This window comes from Mesoplodon bidens (assembly GCF_964165515.1).
Source record: "Mesoplodon bidens genome assembly, contig: HAP1_SCAFFOLD_432, whole genome shotgun sequence".
NCBI lineage: Eukaryota > Metazoa > Chordata > Mammalia > Artiodactyla > Ziphiidae > Mesoplodon > Mesoplodon bidens.
Window position 1 is genome coordinate 143,785 of NW_027671653.1, and position 11,063 is coordinate 154,847.

General features: G+C 40.7%; 1 pseudogene across 1 annotated transcript; it reads right to left on the reverse strand.

The window, feature by feature from the left end:
* Positions 1-4,872: 4,872 nt before the first annotated feature.
* On the reverse strand, positions 4,873-10,718 carry LOC308611217 (3-hydroxyisobutyrate dehydrogenase, mitochondrial-like; annotated as a pseudogene). Its single transcript has 2 exons — positions 10,707-10,718; positions 4,873-7,607 (listed from the first exon to the last, which is right to left on the reverse strand). The product of its transcript is annotated as a 3-hydroxyisobutyrate dehydrogenase, mitochondrial-like (transcript).
* Positions 10,719-11,063: the final 345 nt, after the last annotated feature.

Genomic DNA, 11,063 nt, shown 5'->3' on the forward strand with positions numbered 1-11,063 from the left:
ATCTCTTACCCATAAGCACAGTGCTTGCCCCATAGTACGTGCTCAACGTGTTGGCTGAGTGAAAAAAGACACCTTTTAGCTCTCTAATCATTTGTGAAATGTCATTTAAAATGACATCAGATTACCCTTTGTTTCCTAACTTAATTTCTAGTACTATAGAATGTACACTCAGAACACCGTCAGTGGCCTACAGAAACAGTGTTCTCACTGGACTTCATGCACATAGTCAACCCCCTTATAACTTTCTCTGGCATACAACTGCCAGACATGTTATTAAAAGAAAATGATGTACCAACCCCTCACCTATTGGAAAACTTCCAGAAGCTCTCCATTCCTTATTGTATCTTTTCTACTTGATTTTTCAAATACCTCTGTCTTACTTCATCTATTCAGAACTGGCTTTTCTACCTTTGCTTTCATTTTCAATTTCATTCATATCATTATCTGCACTTACCCATAGAACCTAAGCATATTTTAGTTTCTTATGCAAGTTTCCTCACTAGAGGTCAAAGGGGCAAGGACTATTGTGATAAAATATTAAATAAATAGACGATAGGACTTTGTTCTATTGGTCTGGGAAAATTACTACCTGAAACAAAAGAATTCTGGAAACTGAAGGGGTCAGACCAGTCAGCTTTGTTTACTTCAGACTCAAATCAATGTCTTGTCTTTACCTGAGCTCTGGTTACATTTAGAAAAAAGTACTGTAAATACAGTGAATGAGCAAGGCCACTATCTGAGACGTGTCTGGGTCCTTAGTATAGTAACTGAGGGAATGGTAAGCATTGGTCAATGTTTGCTGATTGATGACTCAATAGATCTGGTTAAGCCTCACCGTCAGAATTCCAGATTTTTTAACAAGCTTCTCAGTCTTTTCAACCCAAAGAAAAAACTAAAGAAAACCAGATGACAAGAATTTCAAATTATAAAATATCCCGATTGTCAAATTTAAATAGGGATATCCTGTGCAATGGAGAGGCTGGCTGGTGCCAATTTCACATTTTGTTCTCTAGTGTCTGGACGAAGCCTGCTCTGCCAGTGAGCTGACAGGTCGAGAGCACTCCAGCTTCCACAGACACCCGAGAACTTTCTATTTCTCATGGTGTTCCTACCTTACCTAAGGGAAGGACTATATTCACAATGAAAAGAGTTATGATTCATCACCAGTAGAGAGATTCTTCCACTTTCTGGGTGCCCACGTTAAAAGTCTGGTATAGTCAACACTCCCTCTAACATAGATCATGTATTGAAATGAGAAAACCATCACCTAATATGGCCAGAGAGGTGAAGGGACTTGGCCCAGCTGAGCCCAGGAGACACCACTAATTCAAAACCTCAACCATTAACACAGTGATTGTGATCAAGGAGACTTACAGCACATAAGAGATTCAAAGAGCATATTAATCCACCTCTGGCAACACTGCCAGTTTAAAAGAATGATGAACCTTCTCTCCCACTTGATTCAACCTGGCTATGTATTATACCACTCTAAACGCTAGCAGACTCTATGCTATGGCTTCCATTAGGTAGCACTTAGTATACATGAAAACTTTCTTCAAGAAGTAATTACTTTTGAAACCATAAACATTTCAGTTGGGAAAAGTGAAAAAGAAAGGAGGTGCAAGTAAAGGGAACTAGAAAAAAATAAGAAAATACCCTCAAATATAAACATGTTGATTCAAAAAATAATTTAATGGGGATTTAAATGATACTAGGTGAGCATTTATTCTGTTTCTGCTTTAAATAAAGCATTCTGTTCTATTTGTTAGGTGTTGTACTTGTTTAGGATCTAATGTCTGTTAAAAACCTCTCGAAAGAGATGTATTCATTCTGGTATCCTAAGCACCTATCTGGATGAAAAGCACAAGCAATGGGAAGTCATGGGGCATAAAGGACCTTGCAAAGGCTCTGAAATCCATCTCTTACTTATGGCCTTTGAGACTCAGCCTCCTCCTCTATGTAGTGTTCATAAAACTTAGTGGAGATAGAACACTAGGGACACAGAAGGTCAAAAGAGGTATTTACTACGACTTTCCAAATATCTTCCTTTAGGAAAACAAATATATTTTATTTGCAATGAGGCTTTCTTGTGAATTTTATTCTTCTAAAGAAGAATATTTTTTAGTGAACAATTGATTCGTTTGCCTCCCTGTGCTACTTTATTGACAATACTCAGATAGGGGTGGTTTTCCCTCAAGCAGTTACCTCCATGTGATTTGTATATCAGACCTTCCTAAAAGCATGTTTTCCTGCTCTTTCGTTCCACCCCATCCCAGCTCTACTTCAAATATTGTGATCCTCTATTAAAATGCACAGAACCCTGGGAAAATAAGGAGAAGCAAAATGTTTGTCACTCCCAGCTCTGGTATGCATATATCAGAGGCTAAATTATAACTGATGAAGACAGAAATGGGACCCATATCTGTCTGACTTCAGAAACCAGAAGTGTAGCTACTACAAGCTGATGAATGGGAACTCAGATCAAGGCCTAGAGTGGAGAGGAGTCTTCTGATCAGAGGGGGAAAGTAAACAAAGGGCAGCGTTTAATTATTTAATAATAAGTAAGAGAATGACTAGGGTGTTTTTACAGAACAGGATATAATATTGAAATAAAATCCCCCAAAGTGACACAGAAACATAATGCAATCCTCTTAAGCTACAACCCTTCCTAAACCAAACCATACCATTCTCTTCACACATCCTGGAAAGTCAAAAGAAAGGGGATACTGATCTGCATCACACTGGCATTAGAAGCAGATCTAGTTTTAATGAAGTATTACTTCAGGGACTGAAGTTTCCCCCCAAAAAGGGTAAGCTTTTTTCTCAAGAAACATCACTGTGTAATAATCAAGGAGCCAGGGATGGTGGTATTAATTGTTCTAAGTACAGGGATTTGTTTTGCAGAAAGAAGTACCAATCAGAAAGAGAACTGACCAATAATTACTTAACAAAACTGCTTCAGAAGTAGATTTCTAAATCTACTTTTAGACTGATAGTTAGAAAAATCTTACTAAGTTTATTCATTTAGAGGAAATCTGTGCAAGCCTCTGAAACCAAGAGGTACTGTATCAAAAGAGATAAGGTCACTAGACACTTATGTAAGAGCTACTTCTTCCTCAAATGGCCACCATTAAGAGGAGGAACTATTTGCTGTATTTTCTGACTATTACGTTACCAAGAAGTAACAATGCACCTTTAGGAAACTAGTATGAAAGAAAAACATAATAAAATTTTTTGCAGGTGACTCTTTGATCTCATAGGTGTGTGTTAATTTTCCAAAGTTGGCACTGGATCCTGCCTTTACAAAATGCTCCTTGAAATATCACATTGAAAATCTTCTCTTTTACTCCTTATTGTAAACACTGTGTATGTTTTTAAGAAGACCAATAAAAAATATGGACTATGGGGCTTCCCTGGTGGCGCAGTGGTTGAGAGTCCGCCTGCTGATGCAGGGGACACGGGTTCGTGCCCCGGTCTGGGAAGATCCCACATGCCACGGAGCAGCTGGGCCTGTGAGCCAGGGCCGCTGAGACTGCGTGTGCAGAGCCTGTGCTCCACAACGGGAGAGGCCACAGTAGTGAGAGGCCCACGTACCGCAAAAAAAAAAAAAATATATATATATATATATATATATATATATATATATATATAGAGAGAGAGAGAGAGAGAGAGAGAGAGAGAGAGAGACTATGAAATTATTTTTCCAATAGTGAAATTGTGGAGAATACATCTTGCATTTCTACTGTATTCCCGCAAAAACAGGAAGTTCTTTTCCACAAAGACTCTCATCAATGTTAACTCTGGGAGAGAAGTATTTGTAGTTGTCTCATGCTTTGTGGTGAGAGACTCGCACTTTTCCCCCTGTCTCTATTGTGGGAAACAGGGCACACTTTGGGCTGAGAATTCATGCTGTGGTCGGAAAAGAAAGAAACGAAAAATACCCTCATTAACACTGCTCTTTAACAAGTTCAGCAAATGGGCTTCAGGCATTCTAAACAGCAGCAATTAAAAAATAACTTTAGATTTCATACATTTCTTCCAGTAGGATGAAAAGCTGAGGTATGTTAACTTTAATTTTATGGTTTGCGTGAATACCGAGTTCGATTACTCCCTGTCAAAGCAGAAATCAGCCTCTTACAGGGAGTAAGTGCTAATTAAGCAAAACAGAGTAAGCATGTTATCTGAAGTATATTTGATTCTTTCCTGTGCACTTTGGCTGCACAAGCTCTAACCACAGTTTCCGGAGGGACCATCAGTGCTCCCTAAGAATGCCAATGCAGTGTTCCGTCCAGTTAGTGGGGTGCAGAGACCAGTCAGAATGCTGATGCTTTCCACAAAGGAGATGGGGCTAGGGAGGCAAATGCAATCAGGGAGTATTAGCTCTGTCTTGTGCGCCTGCTACAAAACCGTGTCCTCTCAAGACTGCCCTATCCCTTCTTTGCCTTATACGTGTATGTGTAAGTTTGTATATGTAAGCTTTACAAGTCTCTCCTAAGAGAAAACTGAAAATGCCCAGGAAAAAGACAAACTGCTTCAACAGAGAAAGGTCTCTCTGTTCCAGTTGAAGAGGATATAGAGTTAATAACAGGAAATATCCATCCCCTGAAACTGTATGAAACATGGATGCTTCCACAATTTACTCAAGGTCTCACTGACCAGGCTATAAGTAATTTTAATTATTATTTCTTATGATTATGGTTGATAAAAAGTCTCAGTGGTATGCTAAAAATCTTTAACACTTGTTGACCTTTTTTCTTGATAGCTTTCCTCCTCCCAGGCTCCAGCCAACAGGAGCAGTAACAGATATCCAGATCTTAAGAGGATAGAAGTATAATGGTGCACTGAATATGGAAAGGAAGAACCAGTAATGGTTCCTATACATTCATAACGCGAATCAGCATCAAACTAAGCTTCCCCAAGAAGAAGCTGACAGCAAATAGTTTCTCCTCTTAATGAATTGAGGAAACAACTTTGAAGTTATCCGTAGCCACCGCTTCTGAAGCAACCAGTAGCTTTGCAACTATTAGTTTACTTGTATTAGATTAATTTATATTAGAGTTTATTTAATGCAATTGCTCACAAATTTTAAACCATTTTGTAGAGTAGTGTTCTCTATCTGTTTAAATGAAATGCTTTCCTAAGCTCAAAATCAGTGTTTTTATGTTGTGTAAATTATGAAATTACTGTGAAATATCTGGTAAACTTGATAGGAAACCCCAGATGTCAGCACTTTGCTGGGCAAGATTTAAAGTGGCCCACACCATTAGCCCTCATCAGGAGCAGTAGCAGTGGGCTAAGTCATAAGGGCACGCCCGTCCATTACACTCACCCAGGATACTGTGAGTGAGAAACAAAGGGCAGTCAGACAGGGACCTCTATGCTCAGATTCCACTGCCAAGAAATGGCCTAAGTCAGCTCTTGTTGTTGAAGAAAATAACCCTTTAGCAATCAGACTGAATCCTATTTTAAGTTTTAGAGGAAGAAGGATACTATTTAAACATTGATGAAATGTGCCTCTCTTTTTTTATCAGCATAGAAATCTATTTGAATTCAAAAGAATATGGTTATATTTAGCATAGTGTAATAATTATCTAAAGCACATATCATCGTTGGCTCTGAAACAGTTCTAAAGATGTCATTCTTTTGAAGTCAAAAAATATGCAGTAAAAATGGACAAGGAAGCAAAAATATGAAAAAAACAAGTTTGCTGAGTATGGGAAGTTGTTACAAGAGGGGCACAACAAGATAATGTAACAGAGTCCAAATTACATAACATGCAGCAAGGAGTTCTCTTGCTTTAACAACTCCTAGAAAATAAACCAGTAATCTCAATGCAAGAATATCACCACTGGGTTATTTAACAGGACAAATTTTCTGAGGGACACAGGTAGTAACTCACTATACTTCCCCTTTCTCTAATATCTTTTCTCACACCAATTTCTTTTCTTTCCTCGAGGATAGATTTTATCCTGTTGAAAACAATTTTAGTTTTATTTGTAAAGTGGAGTAAATAATATCCTGAGTGAAGTAGGCAGCGTTTTAGCTGAAGATGCTTAGGAATCAAACTTTTGAAAAAGGCCAATCAGCTAGCTAGCTAGCAGTTACCATCAGTGGCTTGCAGAGAAAAAAATTACAGATGGTATGTTTGCTAAATAGATAAAAAGAATAAGCAGTTTAGAATGGGTGAAAAATCCCAGGATCTACTGTGACCTAGACCAGAGGTGCCTAAACTTTTTGGAACCAGGGACCGGTTTCCTGGAAGCAAATTTTTCCAGGGAGGGGGGGCGGGGTGTGTGAGGTTCAGGCGGTAATGTGAGCCATAGGGAGCAGCAGATGAAGCTTAGTTGGCTTGCTTGCGACTCACCTCCTGCTGTGCAGCCCGGTTCCTAAGAGGCTGTGGACTGGTACCCGTCCAAGGCCAAGGGGTTGGGAACCCCTGACCTACACACTCAAAAGCAGACAGTTGACCTTTGATTAAGCCCATTTTCCTGTGGAGTGAGCCATAAGGGGCTCCAAGACACAGTTTGGTTTCAATGTTTCAGTGTTCACAGCCAGAGGGCAAACTCAGAATGTCTCCTCCTCTTGCAAAAACTGGACCACGGATGAGAAGTCTTTTTTTTTTTGAGTAGCCCTTCACACACAACATCCCTGCAGATCTGATGGGCTTGACTGCCCAGAAGGACTGGGCTCTTTGTGCTGGTAGCAGAGTCTCATGCTAATCCCAGATCCTTAGCCATTAGTGTTGCTCCGAATCCGCCCTGATAGTAATTAGCCGAGGGAACTCCATCCATCACCCCAGGTACAGGATTATAAGTGTCACTTGACCAACATTGTCCTGAGCTCGTATTTAGGATTTTAGCCAAGAGTTTTGGGTCAAGCCCTAACCTGAGTCCCAGATTCATAGCTTCAGCAGTTCCAATCCTACTAATAGCTAACAGCAAGTTTTTGCAGATCTTCGAAGCCTGGCCAGTCCCAACAGCTCCACGATGCACCACATGGGAGCCCATGTACCACAGCAGCTCAACCCCTCCCATCCTAAGTGTGAGGTGGCCAGATCGAGCCATTCCCACACTACCAGAAACAGGGGCATCCGTGAAAACCGCTCCCATTTTCTCAACTTCTTTGGCCAATTCTCCGAAAACCATAGGATCAACAGTACTGGAATCTATTAATAGTGAGTCTTTCTTCACTTTTTTTTGAATTCCATTTGCTCCACAATAAGCTTCTAGTGCATTGATGCATTGTAATAATACTGTCACCTTTTTCGGCTACATCCCCTGCAGAAGACACTACAGGGTTCATCTGCATCTAGAAGCTCTTTGCATGAATCAGGGAACACATCAACAATGGTGAGTGGCTAGCCATGTTTCATGAGCTCTTTTGCCACTGGACTCCCCACGTTGCCTACTCCAATGAATCCAACTGGAGTCTTGGAAGCTACTGACCTAGAACACAGCGCTGCAAGGCTGGCCACCACTGGCTGCTGCAGACGACTCCCTGTACCGGAGGCCAGAGGTGGCTCCACGGAGACGGAAGGAGGCTGCCACGCTGCCCGCGCCCCTCCTTCCCACGGTGACCTCCTCGACTCCCGGCTCACCCACTGGCTGCTATAGGGTGCGTGATGCGGAGGGCCGGCTCGGCTGTGGCGATTCTTAATACCTCTTTGGTACTAGGTTACACATACAGTTTCACCTAGTGAGCGATTTAACAGAAGGAATTTTTTTCTACGGCATTTTTGTGGCACAGCAGATAGAAGCGAGGTCACTATTTCTTTGAAAAACTGAATTAAAAATTTATAGAAAGTCATGATTCATTCTACAAATATGCTGAGTCAAAGAAACGTGAAAATTGATGCGATGGAGGAAGAGCGCTAGACTTCCCTGATGCTCAACTGGCACCTTTCTTCTGGTGTCAGAACATGGTTGTGTAACTCCTTTAATCCCAGTGGATTTTCCAAAAATTCCAGAATCTTCAGATTTTGGTAGCCTCTGTTTACTGCCTTTGCCCCCCTATGCCAAACCCCACCCCACCCCGCACACATTCATTTTTTACCAGTTGTCCTCCGGGGTGTTTTTCTTTATAGAGTTATTGCAGCAGTTTGTTAGACTACTGACCCCCAGTGCAAATGCCCCTCCCCCCGTTTTCTCACCCTGTGTAGTTTTGTTCCACCTTGACCTGGGCTTGGTCACGTGACTTGCTTTGGCCCAATGGCATATCAAGAGCTGAAGCTTGGAGAGTACTCGTGCTTTAGGGCTTGTCCTCATGGAAACCTGACATGTTAGGAAGCCTGGCTAACCTAGTGGAGACTAGGCACAGGCCACAGCCAGCACCAATGGCCAGACATGTGAAAGCAACCAGCCCCAGTCCAGCAACCAGATGATGGCAGCCTCAGTAGTCACCTCAGGTGAAAGCAAGATAGATCCACCCAGGAGATCCCAGCCCATTCTGCTGATTCACAAACTGTGAGGAGATAAAGTGCCTGCTGTTTTAAACCACCAAGCTTAGGAGTAGTTCATCACACAGGAAGAGATATAACTATCTTTACTGTTAGATTATCTTCCCATTTTATACCATGTTTCCCCTCAAACGACTGTTCCTTAATCCAAGATTCTAGAAAAGAAATAACAACTGATGAGGCTGATAGAGCCTTAACATTTTTTATAAGTTTTGTAAACTTTTAAAATAACTGTTAATAAAATCAATATTTATTTGATCACAAAATTATTTTCTTCAGTTGCCTTAAGAAGTAATGCAGAATTGTACTAAGTTTATACATTTGGAGGCTCTAAAAATGTGTTATTCCTTGGATTCAAGTCCTAGTGTACTTTATGTGGGCATTCACGTTTGCAAAATGATTCCAGGAAAGTTGCGATTTCATTTTACAACTTTGGCCTAAGGAGTCTTATGATATTTTACCTGAGAAAAAGAACACATTAATTCCACTTTCAGCTATTAAACCCATGGCTTCCTGTATTTTCTAAATTCCCTATCAGTGAAGAAGACTATGTATAGCGTACAAGACTGTCATGATTAGGAGGAAGGTAGTACAGAAAGAGCCCATCAAATTAGGCATTGCCCAGTCATGTCAGTATACTAACGTGGCGAGCCACAGGCAGCTTGAAGCCTGGAAAAAAGACAGATACAGTGTAATGATTATCCTAAGGATCCGGATAATGATTCCCATGATTTTGTTTTAAATATTAATGGCAGAGGATTCTGGGGAAATGGTGGTGGCTACAGAGAAGATCTTTATCCCTGAATATGCCACCCCTCCCCTAAATACACAACCCCCCACCCCCACAAAGAAGAAAGAAAAGCATCTAGGATAGCAAGATCAAAAACCCACAGACAACATCTACAACAAGGTGTCCACATTAACTGCAACATACAGCCAGGTAGGAACAAACCAACAACAGGAAAAAGACCTACATATGTGTATCCCAAGGTGTGTGGGAGGAAGACGAGGGAAGGACTCTCTCTCTCTTTAAGGAGAGCCAAAGGTTACTATGGTTCACGAACTCACTGAGATTGAAAAACTCACTGAGAACAGCGGCAGAAACCGGGAGTGAATGTTGCAGGCTCCACTTTGCAGCTGAGTGCAAGAACTTTGAAATGTTCTGAGGATGCCAAGTGTTCTGGGGTCTGTGAAACCTTGACACCTATCAAACCAAAGCACCATTCCAGAACAAATCCCCATACTCAACAAGGACAGGAAAGAGGAGGCCTGGGTAAATGGGCATAGGAGGGCCGAGGAGGAAGATTTTAGAAATTTTAAGGTCATTTTTTAAAATTATGTTGTGGGGCCTCCCTGGTGGCGCAGTGGTTGAGAGTCCGCCTGCTGGGACACAGGTTCGTGCCCCGGTCTGGGAAGATCCCACATGCCGCGGAGCGGCTGGGTCCGTGCACCATGGCCGCTGAGCCTGCGCATCCGGAGCCTGTGCTCCACAACGGGAGAGGCCACAGCAGTGAGAAGCCTGCGTACCGCAAAAAATAAATAAATAAAAAAAATTATGTTGTGAAAATAATAGAAGATAGTGAGCCCTGGAGTTCTGAAGCTAGAAATTATATTCTGATCTATGTTTCCCTCCTAAAGTGGAAACTTATTTCATTTAAAAATGAGCGACAGAAGAGTATTCCATTCACATCCTGTAGAAAATCAGTGAGAAAAAAAAAGAAAAAAGAGGGGTGAAAAGAAAGTTCCAGCAAATCCTGAAAACGTCACAGAAAGACACGTCCACAGAACAAATGAAATTTATTGCCTGATATTGCGGAAAAAGTAAAAGAAATTTTCAAAGGAATAGAAACTGGTTTTAAGAAAAACATAAAAGAAATTAGAAAAATTCAGAAATGAAGTGATTGGAGAATAGCAAGATTTGAAAAGGTGAAAAATTCAGTAAGTAATTTGTTTAAAAAAAATCATGTCTCGAGAGAAGGTTAAACTAGAAGGAACACAAGTTTGAATAAACACAGTGGATAATGTCTCCTTGGAGAAACAGCTGATTTCAAATCCAGCATAAGAAACGAACAAGATGTTCCTGGTACCTCTTGTCATATAAGAGAGCTGGGAAGACTTCAAAGACTACTGTGGTTGTGTGGAAAGGACTCAGGAGCCAACTTGAACAGGATCCGTGAACCTAAGAGGGGACAATCTCTGCATCGATATTTATAACAACCTCACTGAAAACAACAACAAAGCAAGAAAATACCTCATTAGTCATCTTTGGAAGAGTCAACCTTTCTCTCTCTTGTTTTTTCTTTTTTTGTAAAACTGGTAAATAAAATAAAAGAAACATTTATTCTTCCTTTCCTAATTAAACTGTAACTCAGGGCAACCAAGTAGTTGATGAAATAATGTTCTAGCTAGTAAATGAATAATCATCTAGTTAGTAGAATATCACCATTTGGTACCCTTAATAAATTAATGGATCTAGACATTGATCATTAATGGCTGCAACGTCACAGTAAGACAGACACTTTATAGTTCCTTTTGGAATTCATCAGTATTATCTATGAAGTAAACTTGACAAAAAAAATCACACCTGAATTATGTCAGTGCTCTAGAT